At 41.3% G+C, this 20,843-nt stretch overlaps 1 protein-coding gene across 2 annotated transcripts in view; it reads left to right on the top strand.

Annotated features, from left to right (window-relative positions):
- Window positions 1-20,843, top strand: part of gpc6a (glypican 6a) — a 153,034-nt gene that overhangs the window by 120,176 nt on the left and 12,015 nt on the right. The window lies entirely within an intron of this gene.

The following is a 20,843-nucleotide window of genomic DNA, read 5'->3' as shown; positions in this document are numbered from 1 at the left end:
AGCAACTTAACTGAAACTTCTCAACAGTTTGAGGATCTCCATTCTCTGCTCATTTAAACTACCTAGCTGGGGTTATTACTTTATTACAAATTATACCATAACAAGGCTAAGGTCAAGTGCCTGAGTGCCATAAAACTCATGAAAAAATACACCTTAACTGGATTCCTAGTGTCAGTATTTGTGGATAAAACAGCCAAATTAAGTTTACAATACAGAATGCACAAAGAATATTTAAAAAGTTACCAGCAGATCTGTTTTTGGGGTTTCAACCAAAGCAGGATGGGCTGTATTCATGCTGGTGGTGTCATCTCCACTGATTGAGGCCTGCACAGCAATCACATCACTCTGAACAAGAACAGACATACATTCAGTGTGGGAGTGAACATGTACATACTTAAAATGTAACCACAGACCTACTGTTACAGACGTAAAAATAGAGACAAATACAATGGTCCATATCAACGGTAAGAGGTGAGCACCTTATAATATGTAATCCAACTCAGTTACTATCTGCAGTCACTACAAACTGTAAAAAACACACTTGAGTTTCGTCAATGTTACATGTGGGGAACCGTGGAAGACTTGTCAAAAGTCGAATATCACACATCTATCTGGCCCACCTCATGGGGTACATATCAAAACATCAGTCGCAAATCCTCACTTTCGGGGAGAGATGAGCAACTTAACTGAAACTTCTCAACAGTTTGAGGATCTCCATTCTCTGCTCATTTAAACTACCTAGCTGGGGTTATTACTTTATTACAAATTATACCATAACAAGGCTAAGGTCAAGTGCCTGAGTGCCATAAAACTCATGAAAAAATACACCTTAACTGGATTCCTAGTGTCAGTATTTGTGGATAAAACAGCCAAATTAAGTTTACAATACAGAATGCACAAAGAATATTTAAAAAGTTACCAGCAGATCTGTTTTTGGGGTTTCAACCAAAGCAGGATGGGCTGTATTCATGCTGGTGGTGTCATCTCCACTGATTGAGGCCTGCACAGCAATCACATCACTCTGAACAAGAACAGACATACATTCAGTGTGGGAGTGAACATGTACATACTTAAAATGTAACCACAGACCTACTGTTACAGACGTAAAAATAGAGACAAATACAATGGTCCATATCAACGGTAAGAGGTGAGCACCTTATAATATGTAATCCAACTCAGTTACTATCTGCAGTCACTACAAACTGTAAAAAACACACTTGAGTTTCGTCAATGTTACATGTGGGGAACCGTGGAAGACTTGTCAAAAGTCGAATATCACACATCTATCTGGCCCACCTCATGGGGTACATATCAAAACATCAGTCGCAAATCCTCACTTTCGGGGAGAGATGAGCAACTTAACTGAAACTTCTCAACAGTTTGAGGATCTCCATTCTCTGCTCATTTAAACTACCTAGCTGGGGTTATTACTTTATTACAAATTATACCATAACAAGGCTAAGGTCAAGTGCCTGAGTGCCATAAAACTCATGAAAAAATACACCTTAACTGGATTCCTAGTGTCAGTATTTGTGGATAAAACAGCCAAATTAAGTTTACAATACAGAATGCACAAAGAATATTTAAAAAGTTACCAGCAGATCTGTTTTTGGGGTTTCAACCAAAGCAGGATGGGCTGTATTCATGCTGGTGGTGTCATCTCCACTGATTGAGGCCTGCACAGCAATCACATCACTCTGAACAAGAACAGACATACATTCAGTGTGGGAGTGAACATGTACATACTTAAAATGTAACCACAGACCTACTGTTACAGACGTAAAAATAGAGACAAATACAATGGTCCATATCAACGGTAAGAGGTGAGCACCTTATAATATGTAATCCAACTCAGTTACTATCTGCAGTCACTACAAACTGTAAAAAACACACTTGAGTTTCGTCAATGTTACATGTGGGGAACCGTGGAAGACTTGTCAAAAGTCGAATATCACACATCTATCTGGCCCACCTCATGGGGTACATATCAAAACATCAGTCGCAAATCCTCACTTTCGGGGAGAGATGAGCAACTTAACTGAAACTTCTCAACAGTTTGAGGATCTCCATTCTCTGCTCATTTAAACTACCTAGCTGGGGTTATTACTTTATTACAAATTATACCATAACAAGGCTAAGGTCAAGTGCCTGAGTGCCATAAAACTCATGAAAAAATACACCTTAACTGGATTCCTAGTGTCAGTATTTGTGGATAAAACAGCCAAATTAAGTTTACAATACAGAATGCACAAAGAATATTTAAAAAGTTACCAGCAGATCTGTTTTTGGGGTTTCAACCAAAGCAGGATGGGCTGTATTCATGCTGGTGGTGTCATCTCCACTGATTGAGGCCTGCACAGCAATCACATCACTCTGAACAAGAACAGACATACATTCAGTGTGGGAGTGAACATGTACATACTTAAAATGTAACCACAGACCTACTGTTACAGACGTAAAAATAGAGACAAATACAATGGTCCATATCAACGGTAAGAGGTGAGCACCTTATAATATGTAATCCAACTCAGTTACTATCTGCAGTCACTACAAACTGTAAAAAACACACTTGAGTTTCGTCAATGTTACATGTGGGGAACCGTGGAAGACTTGTCAAAAGTCGAATATCACACATCTATCTGGCCCACCTCATGGGGTACATATCAAAACATCAGTCGCAAATCCTCACTTTCGGGGAGAGATGAGCAACTTAACTGAAACTTCTCAACAGTTTGAGGATCTCCATTCTCTGCTCATTTAAACTACCTAGCTGGGGTTATTACTTTATTACAAATTATACCATAACAAGGCTAAGGTCAAGTGCCTGAGTGCCATAAAACTCATGAAAAAATACACCTTAACTGGATTCCTAGTGTCAGTATTTGTGGATAAAACAGCCAAATTAAGTTTACAATACAGAATGCACAAAGAATATTTAAAAAGTTACCAGCAGATCTGTTTTTGGGGTTTCAACCAAAGCAGGATGGGCTGTATTCATGCTGGTGGTGTCATCTCCACTGATTGAGGCCTGCACAGCAATCACATCACTCTGAACAAGAACAGACATACATTCAGTGTGGGAGTGAACATGTACATACTTAAAATGTAACCACAGACCTACTGTTACAGACGTAAAAATAGAGACAAATACAATGGTCCATATCAACGGTAAGAGGTGAGCACCTTATAATATGTAATCCAACTCAGTTACTATCTGCAGTCACTACAAACTGTAAAAAACACACTTGAGTTTCGTCAATGTTACATGTGGGGAACCGTGGAAGACTTGTCAAAAGTCGAATATCACACATCTATCTGGCCCACCTCATGGGGTACATATCAAAACATCAGTCGCAAATCCTCACTTTCGGGGAGAGATGAGCAACTTAACTGAAACTTCTCAACAGTTTGAGGATCTCCATTCTCTGCTCATTTAAACTACCTAGCTGGGGTTATTACTTTATTACAAATTATACCATAACAAGGCTAAGGTCAAGTGCCTGAGTGCCATAAAACTCATGAAAAAATACACCTTAACTGGATTCCTAGTGTCAGTATTTGTGGATAAAACAGCCAAATTAAGTTTACAATACAGAATGCACAAAGAATATTTAAAAAGTTACCAGCAGATCTGTTTTTGGGGTTTCAACCAAAGCAGGATGGGCTGTATTCATGCTGGTGGTGTCATCTCCACTGATTGAGGCCTGCACAGCAATCACATCACTCTGAACAAGAACAGACATACATTCAGTGTGGGAGTGAACATGTACATACTTAAAATGTAACCACAGACCTACTGTTACAGACGTAAAAATAGAGACAAATACAATGGTCCATATCAACGGTAAGAGGTGAGCACCTTATAATATGTAATCCAACTCAGTTACTATCTGCAGTCACTACAAACTGTAAAAAACACACTTGAGTTTCGTCAATGTTACATGTGGGGAACCGTGGAAGACTTGTCAAAAGTCGAATATCACACATCTATCTGGCCCACCTCATGGGGTACATATCAAAACATCAGTCGCAAATCCTCACTTTCGGGGAGAGATGAGCAACTTAACTGAAACTTCTCAACAGTTTGAGGATCTCCATTCTCTGCTCATTTAAACTACCTAGCTGGGGTTATTACTTTATTACAAATTATACCATAACAAGGCTAAGGTCAAGTGCCTGAGTGCCATAAAACTCATGAAAAAATACACCTTAACTGGATTCCTAGTGTCAGTATTTGTGGATAAAACAGCCAAATTAAGTTTACAATACAGAATGCACAAAGAATATTTAAAAAGTTACCAGCAGATCTGTTTTTGGGGTTTCAACCAAAGCAGGATGGGCTGTATTCATGCTGGTGGTGTCATCTCCACTGATTGAGGCCTGCACAGCAATCACATCACTCTGAACAAGAACAGACATACATTCAGTGTGGGAGTGAACATGTACATACTTAAAATGTAACCACAGACCTACTGTTACAGACGTAAAAATAGAGACAAATACAATGGTCCATATCAACGGTAAGAGGTGAGCACCTTATAATATGTAATCCAACTCAGTTACTATCTGCAGTCACTACAAACTGTAAAAAACACACTTGAGTTTCGTCAATGTTACATGTGGGGAACCGTGGAAGACTTGTCAAAAGTCGAATATCACACATCTATCTGGCCCACCTCATGGGGTACATATCAAAACATCAGTCGCAAATCCTCACTTTCGGGGAGAGATGAGCAACTTAACTGAAACTTCTCAACAGTTTGAGGATCTCCATTCTCTGCTCATTTAAACTACCTAGCTGGGGTTATTACTTTATTACAAATTATACCATAACAAGGCTAAGGTCAAGTGCCTGAGTGCCATAAAACTCATGAAAAAATACACCTTAACTGGATTCCTAGTGTCAGTATTTGTGGATAAAACAGCCAAATTAAGTTTACAATACAGAATGCACAAAGAATATTTAAAAAGTTACCAGCAGATCTGTTTTTGGGGTTTCAACCAAAGCAGGATGGGCTGTATTCATGCTGGTGGTGTCATCTCCACTGATTGAGGCCTGCACAGCAATCACATCACTCTGAACAAGAACAGACATACATTCAGTGTGGGAGTGAACATGTACATACTTAAAATGTAACCACAGACCTACTGTTACAGACGTAAAAATAGAGACAAATACAATGGTCCATATCAACGGTAAGAGGTGAGCACCTTATAATATGTAATCCAACTCAGTTACTATCTGCAGTCACTACAAACTGTAAAAAACACACTTGAGTTTCGTCAATGTTACATGTGGGGAACCGTGGAAGACTTGTCAAAAGTCGAATATCACACATCTATCTGGCCCACCTCATGGGGTACATATCAAAACATCAGTCGCAAATCCTCACTTTCGGGGAGAGATGAGCAACTTAACTGAAACTTCTCAACAGTTTGAGGATCTCCATTCTCTGCTCATTTAAACTACCTAGCTGGGGTTATTACTTTATTACAAATTATACCATAACAAGGCTAAGGTCAAGTGCCTGAGTGCCATAAAACTCATGAAAAAATACACCTTAACTGGATTCCTAGTGTCAGTATTTGTGGATAAAACAGCCAAATTAAGTTTACAATACAGAATGCACAAAGAATATTTAAAAAGTTACCAGCAGATCTGTTTTTGGGGTTTCAACCAAAGCAGGATGGGCTGTATTCATGCTGGTGGTGTCATCTCCACTGATTGAGGCCTGCACAGCAATCACATCACTCTGAACAAGAACAGACATACATTCAGTGTGGGAGTGAACATGTACATACTTAAAATGTAACCACAGACCTACTGTTACAGACGTAAAAATAGAGACAAATACAATGGTCCATATCAACGGTAAGAGGTGAGCACCTTATAATATGTAATCCAACTCAGTTACTATCTGCAGTCACTACAAACTGTAAAAAACACACTTGAGTTTCGTCAATGTTACATGTGGGGAACCGTGGAAGACTTGTCAAAAGTCGAATATCACACATCTATCTGGCCCACCTCATGGGGTACATATCAAAACATCAGTCGCAAATCCTCACTTTCGGGAGAGATGAGCAACTTAACTGAAACTTCTCAACAGTTTGAGGATCTCCATTCTCTGCTCATTTAAACTACCTAGCTGGGGTTATTACTTTATTACAAATTATACCATAACAAGGCTAAGGTCAAGTGCCTGAGTGCCATAAAACTCATGAAAAAATACACCTTAACTGGATTCCTAGTGTCAGTATTTGTGGATAAAACAGCCAAATTAAGTTTACAATACAGAATGCACAAAGAATATTTAAAAAGTTACCAGCAGATCTGTTTTTGGGGTTTCAACCAAAGCAGGATGGGCTGTATTCATGCTGGTGGTGTCATCTCCACTGATTGAGGCCTGCACAGCAATCACATCACTCTGAACAAGAACAGACATACATTCAGTGTGGGAGTGAACATGTACATACTTAAAATGTAACCACAGACCTACTGTTACAGACGTAAAAATAGAGACAAATACAATGGTCCATATCAACGGTAAGAGGTGAGCACCTTATAATATGTAATCCAACTCAGTTACTATCTGCAGTCACTACAAACTGTAAAAAACACACTTGAGTTTCGTCAATGTTACATGTGGGGAACCGTGGAAGACTTGTCAAAAGTCGAATATCACACATCTATCTGGCCCACCTCATGGGGTACATATCAAAACATCAGTCGCAAATCCTCACTTTCGGGGAGAGATGAGCAACTTAACTGAAACTTCTCAACAGTTTGAGGATCTCCATTCTCTGCTCATTTAAACTACCTAGCTGGGGTTATTACTTTATTACAAATTATACCATAACAAGGCTAAGGTCAAGTGCCTGAGTGCCATAAAACTCATGAAAAAATACACCTTAACTGGATTCCTAGTGTCAGTATTTGTGGATAAAACAGCCAAATTAAGTTTACAATACAGAATGCACAAAGAATATTTAAAAAGTTACCAGCAGATCTGTTTTTGGGGTTTCAACCAAAGCAGGATGGGCTGTATTCATGCTGGTGGTGTCATCTCCACTGATTGAGGCCTGCACAGCAATCACATCACTCTGAACAAGAACAGACATACATTCAGTGTGGGAGTGAACATGTACATACTTAAAATGTAACCACAGACCTACTGTTACAGACGTAAAAATAGAGACAAATACAATGGTCCATATCAACGGTAAGAGGTGAGCACCTTATAATATGTAATCCAACTCAGTTACTATCTGCAGTCACTACAAACTGTAAAAAACACACTTGAGTTTCGTCAATGTTACATGTGGGGAACCGTGGAAGACTTGTCAAAAGTCGAATATCACACATCTATCTGGCCCACCTCATGGGGTACATATCAAAACATCAGTCGCAAATCCTCACTTTCGGGGATAGATGAGCAAATAACTGAAACTTCTAAACAGTTTGAGGATCTCCATTCTCTGCTCATTTAAACTACCTAGCTGGGGTTATTACTTTATTACAAATTATACCATAACAAGGCTAAGGTCAAGTGTCTGAGTGCCATAAAACTCATGAAAAAATACACCTTAAGTTAAGTTATTAAGTTCATAGTAAAAAAAAATCACACATGATATGTAATCAAACTCAGTTACTATCTGCAGTCACTACAAACTGTAAAAAACACACTTGAGTTTGGTTAGTGTTATAAGTGGGGGACCCTTGGAGGAGTTGTCAAAAGTCAAATCTCCACACAGCAATTTGGTCAGCCTTGTGGGGTCCATAATACAACATCAGTTACAAAATCACTTTCAGAAATAGATGAACAAGTTAACTCAAACGTCTCAAACAGAGAACAGACTCTCCATCTTCTGCTCATTTCAACCCTCTAGCTGGGATTACAAACTAAATACAAGTTACACCATAAGTAAATCAGAGGTGAAGTGTTCTATAATATTGAGGAATTACCTTAACTGTATTTGTACTGGCAGCCTTTTAAGACAAACTCCAAACTGTCATTTTGTCCATCGTAGAAAAATACCCCAAATAACTGAGTGGCCTTACCTGTAGATCGGCTTTAGGCAAATCAATCTGCAGCAGATGTGCTTGAGTCATTGCACTGGTGCCATCTGCCTTGCTGGAGACCCTGCACAGCAATCACATCACTCTGAACAAGAACAGAAATACATAGTGTTGGAGTGGACATGTATGTCGCCACAGTTAAAATAATGACGTACTGTTGCAGACATGTGAACATGAATACCTCTCTATATGTAACCAAACTCTGTTCCTATCTAACACCACTACAAAAGGTAACAACCTCACTTGAGTTTGTTCAATGTAATATGTGGGGACCCATGAGAAAGTTGTGAGATGTCAGTCTCACACTAGGCTTGCACTATAAGAGGAAACTCTGCAATGTGCAATGTATATTGTGATGACAATATGACTGGCGATAAATAAATAAATATTAAAGTGTGCATATTGGCTATACAGTTCCTACGTCTTTCTGCCTTAATAGGTATACTGCTAGCAGCTAACTATTAAGCCCACTGAACAGAAAAATTACATTTTAAACTTACTACCACTGATTCTTATGATCCTTTACCATAGGAAGTAATCTCACCTTTGTTCTCCATGGCCAGTCCATATCCCCATAGTTGTATGTTATTTCCTCTCCTGGCTGTAATCTGCCGTATGGCAATAAGCACAGGCGGGGTTTGCCTTTGACGGTGATACGTTTCATCTGGCTATTCGATTGATGTGGTCATCATTAACTTAGTCGGCCAAGAGAGAGGTCATCCTTTGCAGCATCAATACTAAAGACAAGACATGGAACTGTTAGCCTTATGTCTGTGTGTTTATCCGTCTCTTTTATCCAAAGCCGCTTAGAATATCAGAAAAATCATCCATTAGCATTAGACTTAGAATAAAATTCATCATCGGGATCTTTGATGTGTCCTAGAATATAAATCTAAACCTGGGTGGGGCCTAAGTAAGCAATTTACAGCATCAGCTATGCCCTCTACGACATGTCTGTGAAAAAGTGACCATTGACTGATCTGGTGGATTGACATTACAACACTTAAACTTCAAAACACCTACCAGTGCTTGTTCCCATTGACCTGTTATTCAAAAAAGTACACTTGAAGCGCATCATGGTAGATTCTTCTGCGTCTTTGACATTCTTCAAATGAAATGATCTCTCCTCTGTATTCTACTAAAAAGTCTCCTTTTTCAAAGAAACTGTGGCTAAACACTCCTCGACCTAGTTTAGATAAAAATAGGTTAATTTCACTTTTAAATTCTTGGACACACTGCACACACAGGCGTATGTATACTGACTGAGAGCCTGGTCACTTTCAATTGGTATCCACATAAACTTTACTAATTGAAACCCTTTTTTGCCCTTCAGCAAGTGCAATTCATAGTTCTCCTCACATGAAATGCAAAGCAAAACACAACCCACTGGCATATTTTGCCCATATTTAAAAGTTCCATAGCACATAGGTTGTAGTCCTAAGCAAAACATTCCTAAACATGGTGTAGCTTGTATTATTATTGGGACATGTGGCTAATAAATTATAAAAATTAAAGGAAGAGAGGGTAGAGGCCAAAAGATAGAAATCTGTATGCTGTACACTACCAGAGAAGCAGACGACTGATCCAGTTTAAATTCACACAATATTGGAGAGTTGTGTAAGCCTTTCTGGTGTGGCAACTACAGGTCAAAATGCTCTCACTCAGCTACACATCAGCTTGAGCATGCAGTGTGCTCAAATCTCAACACTATGAAACTCAACCCAGCATTTTACAAACATGTTAAATCATTTAGCATATACAGATAGTTATCCAACAAATATAGAAAAAAGGTTTCGTAAATATGGAATCTCCTGTGTAACTGGATAAGTCACTTACCTTTCAGAGAGTTTATATATCTGGCGGTGAGTTCTGGCCTGTCAGCTGACAGGGATATATAGTGTATAGCTTCTTGAACAGGATCTCTGTGATGCCTTTTGCTGCGACGCATTTTCTCCTAACTGAACTGAACTGAACACAAATCAAAATACATTAAATAGAGGAGGTTTAAATTGCTGGGGTCAAATTGACCCCAAGGATAACATATGTTAGTAAATCTGAAGGTAATAGGAGGGTTAAGCATGAAGGTTTCCACAAAGGATTGTGGGTACTGTAGTTCTTCACTGCGCATTCGGTAAAATTTAAAATGAAACAAGAGCAATCTCAACAATGTATGCTTACATTCTGTTTAACATAATAAAAATTATGATACCGATGCATACACATAGCGTCTAATGCAATATATTCTTAAAATGAAATGGTAGAAATTCAGGTGCCATGTCAATGTTCCGAAAGCCCAGTATTCCGAAAACTCGGTGTTCCGATAATAGTTATGGTAGCCCTATACCGCGACAACACAAAACTCATTAGTTGGACAGCCTGCTTTTCCGAAATTGTGAGCACATCAACGTGAACCACTATAGCCCACATGCACATCCCAATGAATTGATTACACAATCATAAACATATACATGCATTTATTTCACAATCGTGAACTTTAATTCAGAATATTATTATACAAACATGGCATTTGCATCGCGAAGATGAAAAAATATTTTATGATAGCCAATTTTCAGAGCAAAAAAACGGCATCATTTTAAATAGCCTAGGTTAATAATAATAATAATAATAGGAATCCCGCACTCCTAAAGCTATCTCTTAATTTCATGTCCATGAATTGGTCTACAGTTGCATGAGGCTCTTGCCAATTAATGGTGAAATATTGTTGCATTAATCTTCCATGGAGAGTAGGGGTTCTTCGGGTATAAGACCTGCACAGTGATCCCTCAACATTTTTCCATGAGTCCGTGCTGTTAGGTGCGTGTGCGTGCGCATTAATCAGTAGCCTGCCGCCTCCAATTTACGAGAAGGAGCCTCACTTCATTGAACTTTTAGTCTGACATTTAACAATTATTTGAAGATGGAGCCATAGAGTAGGCTAGGCCTATCTTACAATTTCGGCCTTAATTGTGCCACTTAAACAGTATCTTGTTAAGTTTGGCCTTGTGCGGCCCACTGACATCCCGAATGATTGCATTGTCCACTATTAGTTAGGCGCTCAAATGGCCTTAGTTATCTGACCACATTACATGTGTTTGTTTGATCGTATAGTCTTTATTAATTTGGCCAACGTAAACACACAGGCCCATGGGCGGAGTTTGAGATTTGTGCCAGGGGGTGCAAAAAAAAAGAAAACCGCAGCTTAAGCACAGAGACAGGTGTTTGCCCGTCTCCTAATATAGTTGGTGAAACAACTGCAACATTCGCTGATTAGCCTACCTCTTGTTACCAGCAGGACACACACAACACTATCCAAAATGGCATTGCATTGAAGAAATCAGGCCTATAATGTGCATTGCGCATGTATGCGTGGTCAGTACAATATCTGCGTAAAGTCCTGCGACAATCTGCCGGTGATTTCCTTCGCTAAGTGGTACCCTAGATTTAAAACCAGAGTAGGTTAGGTTAACAAATATTGCCTAGGAAAAGTTATATGCGTGATGATAGCCCGGTGAGCGTCTCCGCTCCGCTGCGCAAACTAAATGCTGTGTGTGTTTTGTGCCACTCAAAATATTTCTAAATGATTTCTCCTCCCCACCACCCCAAACACCGCGCATGCATAGGCCTACATTTTGGTATATCATTAAACAGTCATTTAACTCCAGCATCCCTGTATATAAAATATAAAATTCCTCCCACGGACTGCAGCAAACACGCCAGTGAGCTGGCCTCTTGCATTCTTCACCTTGAGCACGCACTTTTCGCAACCCCACCACAAACATGAATCCGGCACCACTGGTCGGAACAATGGCATTTCGGAACAGAGGGTTGTAAAGATATTTCGGACTATTTTTCGGAATATTGAGATTTCGAATATCAGGCTTTCGGAACACTGGGCAGTCCACAGAAATGAAATCAGTGATTAATACATAAGCTAACATACACAAAATATAGACTAACATATTTTCTCTTGTAATATCTATAGTCTAAAACGTGTTTTAACCACTGATAAGCTGTCAAAACTATGACCAAAAGTTTAAAAAAAATTTAAAGCAAAGAAAAGAAAAAGAGAATTATGGCTATAGTTGAGAATCTTTCCTGGTGTATGTAGAAAAACACCTGCTGAACACCTACTAAGCTGGCTGGCTAGCTATTAAGGAATTATCTAACACGTTATCTACAGACCTACCACGTTTTCTTGTAGCTAACTTAGCCAGATAGCTAATTACCCATGTTCAGTAGCCAACTATATCTGCTACTTAGCTACTAGCTACTAACTACTAGCTACAAGCTACTAGCTACTTAGCAATTAGCTACTAGTTATTTTTCTTTTTAAGTGACTTATCCAACTTTCCGACTCGTTAGTTAACAATTTAATGATGATGCAACTGCCATAGAAGTTACAGCTAAATGGTTCCTATAAAAAGGAGTCAGTGTTCAAACTTACCCTCTGTTGAGTCAAATCCGTGCTATACACATGGCTGTGTGGTCCAATCTATCCAATTAGTCCAGCTTCCATTGCACTTGAACTTGGTCAAGTGGGGTTGCGTGTCATTGCCCTTGAATTTGGTCCAATGAGGTTGCGTGTGTGTGTCACGTGACAGAATGGCAACCTTTTATTGGTTATGAGTGTGTGAAAAGTGTGTGTGAAACAACGTAGTGCAATACCAACAAGTGCCCGAATTTTGAGGGGGGCGCTCCAACTAGCACACCGTCCTAAACACTCGAAGGCGGTTTTCCTTCCAAAAGGGGTCCACCGAGATAATTCAAGGGGCATATCAGTAACCTATGATGACTTCAAAAATGTGGTTAGACTAGTGGGGTACAGCGTTTTGTGCCCCACTAGGATTTTGTACCCCATGGCGTGAGTGGGCTAACAGGTTGCATACCCCACAAGGATAGAATTGCAAACGCACACACACACACCCACACCCACACACACACACACACACACACACACACACACACACACACACTCCAACATGAAAGCCGGTCTCATTAAACGGTTTGTGGCAATTTGTGCGAGCCCCTGGTGACAGGCACTAAAAAGGAAGCAATCGCAGTGTTCCTTTCCCCCCCCCCTCCCCTCTCTCCCGAGCCACATCCTGTTGGGATCACCTTTCAGACCTTGGAAGGGACAGGGACAGGGCCGCCAAGCGCGGGGCCATAAAAAGACCAGGAGTTGCCATGGGGCCGGAGGGAGACGAGGTGGCAGGAAAAGGAGGTGTGGGGGGTGAGATGAGGATACGGTGGGGTGGGGAGGGGTGGGGGGTCGTGTGAGTCGCACTCACATCCGTTGGTCCACCTGCAGAACCATCATTCACACACATACACACACACACACACACACACACACACACACACACACTGCTAAGGGGAACCGGAGGCCAACTCTGCAACACGAGAAGCGTCTTGTCTGTGTGGTCCGTCTGAAATGCATGCTCTTCATAAAACGTGCCGAGGCACCTTTTTTTGTTCTCCTCCCCCCCACCCCCTACCTTCACACCGCATCATGACGGGCAGAAGACATGCTAAATATAATCCACTTGTAAATTATTTATTCTCCAACCATGAATTTGGAAGCCATCTCTGGAGTGGTAAAGGATTTTGACATGGATCACTCAGACCTGTTCGAAATCTGTTTCACTGCACGACTGAGATCAAGATACATCTCCACTCTAAACTCTGAATCTTATATATTGCAGTGGTGTTCCATACACCAAAAAAAGAGCATATTTCTCCCTGAAAAATCTTTAATAGGAAAAGATGAAGAGAAAAAAAAAATACCAAGGGACATGTTCACGCAGTGAAGCACAAACAGTGCAATATCATGCTGCGTAATCCCCAGTCCAATTAGCCAAATCCACTCGGCGCCTGTCCGCTCTTCTAATCTACGCCAGCATGAAACAAGTGCATTAGTGCTCTCCTGCTAGTCCTGTGGGCAGGCAAGAGGGAGAGAGTGAGAACAAACACGGCTAATGAGAGGTCACTCTTTAAAAAGGAGCCGCAGATCTTACGGAGGGCCTGGCTCCTCTTGCACTGTAATAGGGGCATTGGAGGACCCTTGGGGCTAGAGGCGTAGTTGGGGGAGTAGTGGTAGTGTGTGTGTGTGTGGGGGGGGGGGGGGGGGGGGGGGGGCGGTGGTAGACAGGCCTCCAGCGTTACAAAGGCGAGCCAAGGGTGTGAGTCAGCTTTCAAAGTCGACAGCCGGCATCACAACACCAACCTTTTGATCTGCTGCTGGGGCAAGGGCACCAGAGCCAAGGCCTCGGCAAAGCTGGGCACGCTGGGGTGTGTGGGGCGTGGGCGGTGTGCGGGGTGTGCGGGGCACACTTAATATGCAATGGCAAGAGCAGGGCCGCCTTTGTGCTCCAGTGATTCAAGAGGCCATTTGACATCGCTTCCAAGAGGGTAGTCACCTGGGGCATGTAAAACACTGGCGAGGAGGAGCGGGGGGGGGGGGGGCGGTTGGGGTACGTTCTGTTGAAGTGGAAACCTTGGCACTGTCGACGGTGCTGTGCAAAGAAAAAAATAAAAAGTAAAAGAAGATAAAATAAATTCAGTGGCGGGCTCCTGCCTTAATATATTGGTGAATAATTGGCCCAGAATGGGAATGAATGGTGAACCATTTCTCTTTTCCTCTTTAAACTGTAATGAGTTGTTTATTCCAAGGTTCTCCACTGCATTACTACCTCAGTAAATCTGATGTAGTAAAAAAAATCAGTGAAAAATCCTTTCATCAAGTCTTTCAAAATGCCATTCATTGCAGTAAATTATAGCTGATGTTGACATCATAGTTGGAGGTATGTAAGCATGCCTCTCCCAACTAACTGTCTCTCTCTTTCCCTCTCTCTCTCTCTCTGTCTCTCTCTCTGTCTCTATCCAATTCCTCTTGGCCTTAAACAAGCAGATGACATTCATTTTCATACCGTGGATGTCATTTAAAAGCATACGATCCACCTTGCCCGTGCGCATCTCTTTGAAACCGAAGCTGAGCCAAATGCATTTAGTTTACCTTGAATGGTTTGTGCCCCCCAGTCCCAACATAGTGAAAGCACCGCGGGGTTTCCTATTGCATTAGTGTCACATGGCCATCTCCTGGGGGTATTTAGCAAAAACAACATCATCAGCTCACGTAATCCAACACCACTGCCACCACCACCGCCTCCTCCTCATCCTCCTCCTCCTCCTCCTCCTCCACCACCAGTCCCCAGTCCCCAGTCCAGAAAATGGATCACATCCAAGAGTTGCTTTTTAGAATGAATAAACCAGGCTTGTCTTCTGTATCTGTTGTATGTGTGTATATCTTATATTGTTGGGTACTATCAAAGTCCTGTGTGTGTGTGTGTGTGTGTGTGTATGAAAGAGAAAGACAGATAGAGAGACAGACAGAAATGTGTGTGTGTGCCTATATGTGTGTGTAGGTACTATGTATTGTGTGTGTGTGTGTGTGTGTGTGTGTGTGTGTGTGTGTGTGTGTGTGTGTGTGTGTGTGTGTGTGTAAAGCAGAGATTTGGCTTTTAAAAATATAATCAATCATGCATTGTCCATTCCCTTGCAAAGAGCTCTTCTGATACCCAAGAAGGTTACACACACTTCTAAATGATAGCTTGCAGTGCTCTTAAGAATCCAAATGAATCTACCTCTTCTGGATCAACTCAAGTTGCTGTGAAGTGTGTGATTGAGTGAAAGACTATTGTGACTGCATTACCTCATCTCCTTCCAGTCCATGAAATATATATGAAAATAGAATGCTTTGCCTGGCGCACCTGTTTCAAAACACCAAGACAATTGGCACAGAGCTTAACTCCATGGTACCGATTTAAGAGTTGCACACCGCGGATCCTTAAGTGCAGCAAAGAAGGGCATCGCAGAAAGCCATTGTGATGACTAGGGTTCATTCATTTGGTCATTTCATAACACGCAAGAAAATATTTGAGTGCTTTCGAGGGCAGATCGATGCCTCATTTCGAGGGCACAACTACGCCTTATGCCGTACAGACAGTGAATCCAAAAATAATCCATATCATGCATTGGGGCAATATGACGCAAAAGTAATTTTTTGTTAGTGTTTCACTGCATAATCAATCAGTGTACTATTTAGAGGCAATGAAGCACAGGCTACTGACACTGACATATCAGTTGACATATCATGGTGCAGAGTGCATTGTGAGTCTATCCGAGTTCAGTAATGATGCTTGAATTATAGTAGTAGCCCACCAACCACATAAAACATTTTTTTTATGTAAAATACAGCTTGAATAATTGTAATAGTGATAGTGTCATGCAAGAATCGCCTTTAGGTTTAGGTAGCCTATGGTAATAATATATTTTCTATCTACCCCGATGTAGAAAGCCAGAAACATACTAAGCTCCTTCAGATGTTTTTTGTTTAAAGTAAGAAGACTACATTTTACTCTCAACTTACTTTTACACAGACATGTTCTTCACAATTTCATGTGCGTACTAATATTTTTTTTTACCTGAGTTGACCTCTGAATTTGACCTGAAGCTGACCTCTGAAACATTTTGTGCATGGCTACCACCGTCTGCCATCTTGGATTGAGAGTGTCAGTGGAATACAAGAAAGTATCTACTGTTAGAGTGTTGCTATAGGTCTACTGATACTGATTTGGACAGCCCCATAATGATAAACTTATCCAAAATGGAGTTAAATTAACTAAATTAACTTTTACGAGAATATACTTTGAAGAGGAACTGAACCATTTTGGCTTATTGATTGATACTTGCATATAGCACGCATTCTTTTCTCCACAGAGAAAATTACGCTATGCATCACATGCTAACCTCTGCACTTACCTTTCCACTATATTCTACATAAATCAATTCCCAAATATCTAGTTTGCCTTCATGTGTTTTTATTCGGCCCATAGGCTACATGTTAAATAATGTTAAGGCCACAGCATTTATTAGACTTTGGAGGCTTGGACTGTGCGGGGCTGTTATGATTTCAACCTAACGTATTTAATCATTTCACAATGAGAATTTAACATTTTTAACAGTTTAAATATTTCATAATATGGACTGATGTGCTTGTCACATGAAATAAATATGCTGTTTTACCTGTCCCACAAAGGCTTTGCACTATCCTAGCTGTCCTGTGCGTGCATACATGCAAATCAAAATTCTGCTTGGCTACTGCCTTTGATGCTGCCCTATTTGAGCAGTATTTTGACGTCACACAGAGCTCATAGCCTTTCAAATTAGGGCCCTAGTTCAAACCTTGAGGCACCTCTGTGTTTTTAGACTGTACATTAACACCTATAAGGATTTCAGCTGATGTTGTTTGACGCTAATGTCACTTCTTGTTCTCTTTTCTTTTCTTCCTTTCTCTTCATATTGGAGACGACCCACATAGCTAAATCATGCCCTCACAGCCAAAGCTCAGTGTCAACTTGAAAGTCCCCGGGGTGCCAGTCACTCCTGTTGCCTAGGCATCGCACATTTCACAGGAGGTAAATGAGAGACGTATCACTGGCAGCGTCGACAGCACGCGTCTAATGTTTAGCGGCGTACCCACAAGCAGCTGCCAATTGACACCATTAAAGCTCGAGCAAAAAAGTGAAAATTAGTCACACCACTGGGGCAAAATAAGGCAGAAATAGGTTTAGTGTTAAGTCGACTCTTTTAAGGGAGGGTTAGGAGAGGGGGTGGAAGAATTCATTTTAAGCTTTAATGTAAGTAAGGCGAATGAGACGGAGAGTAATGGCGGTGGCTAGGCCCTGCTGGAGGCCTTGGGCTACCAGTGAAAAATGAGCCTCTGGTGGGCAGCCATCTTGCCTGTTAACCTAGCTCATAGCGGGGTTGTCTGCTAATGATCGCTGTGCCTGCGTGAGGGGATGACTTCCCAGAATGCCCTGCTGCTCCTGTTCCAGTCTATGCCCCGCTTGCTTGCGTTAGAAGCCATACATTTACTGCCAGGGTAAATGTGCTAATAAACTGAGGTAACAGGAGAAGGCCTGGTTAGGCGTGTGCCCAGTTGAATCTGCTTTGGTCATCAGAGGACTAATAGCAGTTGCACCATTTTCTCTGTCTCTTCCACCGTCTGTGTGTCTATCTGTATATACCCTTCTTTCTGTTGCACATCGTACATACACACGTAGGTACACATTTTGTCTTTCCGTCCATCTATGTCTGTCTGTCTGTCTGTCTCTCTTTATCTCTCTCTCTCTCTCTCTCTCACACACACACACACACACACACACACACACACACACACACACACACACACACTCATTGAGATCTGTACCTGCATGATGCGATGCCCCCTTTTTTTTACCTGTGCTGAATGTGCTCATAGGGGAACTGTCTTCCCAGCACCACAAACTGCAAACAGTGCCCCCCCCCCCCCCCCCCCCTTCTCTCCCTCCTAATCCTCTCTGTTGGTTTTCTGCCATGATCTCAGAGACAACCCCATCAGTCACAGAGAGAGATGAGGAGTACTTCTCAGGGTACTCCTGACATGGGGGGGGGGGGAAATGCGCGAAGAGGGAACATATGAAAGATATGATGTATCTATTGAATGGAGACATTGACATGACCCTGTCACATCCACTCCCCAGAGGAGTGGAGTCTCCCGCCACAACTGTCAGTCTCCCACCAGAACGACTCCTTTAAGAAACCCGCTGCGCTCCAGCTGCCAATATGATATCCACTATGAACGGTGTGGATGGGGTGCTTACAGTGGGATACTGACAGAGTGTGCCTTGTGTTAAGCCTTTTGTTTATACACGCCATAAAGGCGTTTGAATGACTTAATTGCAACTATTCCAAATTCACCTTATTGTGTGATATCAATGCGATACGCACACGTACAGCTTTCAGATGCTGTCAGTCGAGATTATTCAACCGCCGTTGTTCTTAAACTGTGTAAATAACTCATTTATATCGGCCCACATAATGTTCGCATAATCTCCACATTTTGCATGCTTAGATTGATATTCTCACTAGTACTAGTAACAGGACCAAAGTCGCTTTGCCATTTCGAAATTTCTGTGTTTGAAATAAGCCACCGTTTTGGGACCTCGTGCTCCCTGCGTGTGTTGACGCGTCGAAAGAGCTCTGTGGTGAACAGATTAACATGTCAGTCGAGGTGACAGCGCATCCTGCAGAGATGCTCCTGGTGCAGCAGACACCTCCCCAAACTACCTCTGGCTCCCCCTGGGTGACACACATACACACACACACACACACACACACACACACACAGACCCTGTCATAGGCCCCAGATGCCGCTCATCACCTATCCACTCGTCGCATCCATCAATGGCTTAGAACATGTAAAGACCCAACGTGTGAAACATGACCACACTGTGATTTCAGAGTACGGCGAAGAGAAGTGATTTTTCAAACATTAATTGATCGAGAGCTGTCGCGTACAGTGTTTGGTGTAGAGACTAGACCACAGGCTTTCTCTTATCTTTTTTCATATCTTGTTTCTCATCTTCTGTGTAACAGATCAGAATTCAGTGGGAAAAAAGGCTTGTGCCAGATAACTGACTGATAAGCATCAATCTGTGTATCTTGGGAAGAGAGGCACAGAGCATGAAAACAATCAATAATTCACACACACAATCCTTGGGAATCTCACTCATACAAAAATACTACCAAAGGCAAGTGAAATGTAAGGCTATGTGTTTATGTGTATGTTGTTTTTAATTTGTTATAATAAATATAATTAGTTTGTTTATAATTGACATCAGCATTGCATTAAGGCACAATGCAATGTAAAGTGATATCTGAAAGACTGAAATCCTTGCGTCTCAGAAAAATGTAGCTAAAGTAAACCAATGTTTTTCTCAGATGTGTGTGGTAATGTTTGTAAAATGCGACATTTATGTGCATTTACTGAATCACTGTAACTTTTCCATCGGGTCCGTTTCACTAGTCTAATCTTCAAGGTTAGAGATCTTCACAAAATGCCTCAGCTGTTACTTTCCACAATTGCCTCATGCCCACTGCTCCTCTTCGGAAGTGCTGCAAGTCTTTGCCCTGCACAGATTGGAGTGTGGCACCTGTGAAAACATTTGTCAGAGTGAGAACATTGAAAAAACACTCTGAATGCACCCACCACCAAGGAACATATCGGTTTCACTCCTCTCAAAGTGTGTCTCGCTAGTTGACATCTTTGCTAGTCGGCTTTTTTGAAAGTGAGGAAGACGTCAGGAAAAGAGGTTTGAAAGGTGCTGAGCCTTTGAGATGCGGCACTGCAAAATGGTGCTGTTATGTTTGGATCCACAAAAATTTAACAATGATGTATAGTTGACTGAGTCTACTGGCCGGGTTTCAATGCTACAGTGACATATTTGAGATTCAAGCATGAAACCGAAAACAATCCATAAAATCTGATGGAGGTGGCTTAACACTGAGTCTTTTCAAGCTGGTTAACATGGTTAAGAACACTCTCCAATTTTTTAAAACCTTTGTCCGAAGGTAAGACCTGAAATAATCCCTGTGAATCAATCTACTTTATACCTCTCTGGCCTTGGAGATTCTGGACAAAAGAGATCACGTTGTCCTCAATTCAGCTGTGTGGAAGGCAGCCTGGAATTGATTTTTACCCCCTCTTTGTTTGCCACAAGACATACAAGCTTAACCTATCTTAGCTTTTAATTCACAGTGCCGGGTTTCAGTTTGCCATTATCGGAGTCGAAAGTTTAATAGTAAAACTGAGCCGCCAAAATGTCAGGGATCTAAGGCCGTAGTTCTTTTCAAATTAACTGAGGCAATATGTGATTAAAAGTAC

Source organism: Clupea harengus, chromosome 21 (assembly GCF_900700415.2).
Source record: "Clupea harengus chromosome 21, Ch_v2.0.2, whole genome shotgun sequence".
NCBI lineage: Eukaryota > Metazoa > Chordata > Actinopteri > Clupeiformes > Clupeidae > Clupea > Clupea harengus.
This window is presented reverse-complemented; position numbering and strand designations above follow the sequence as displayed.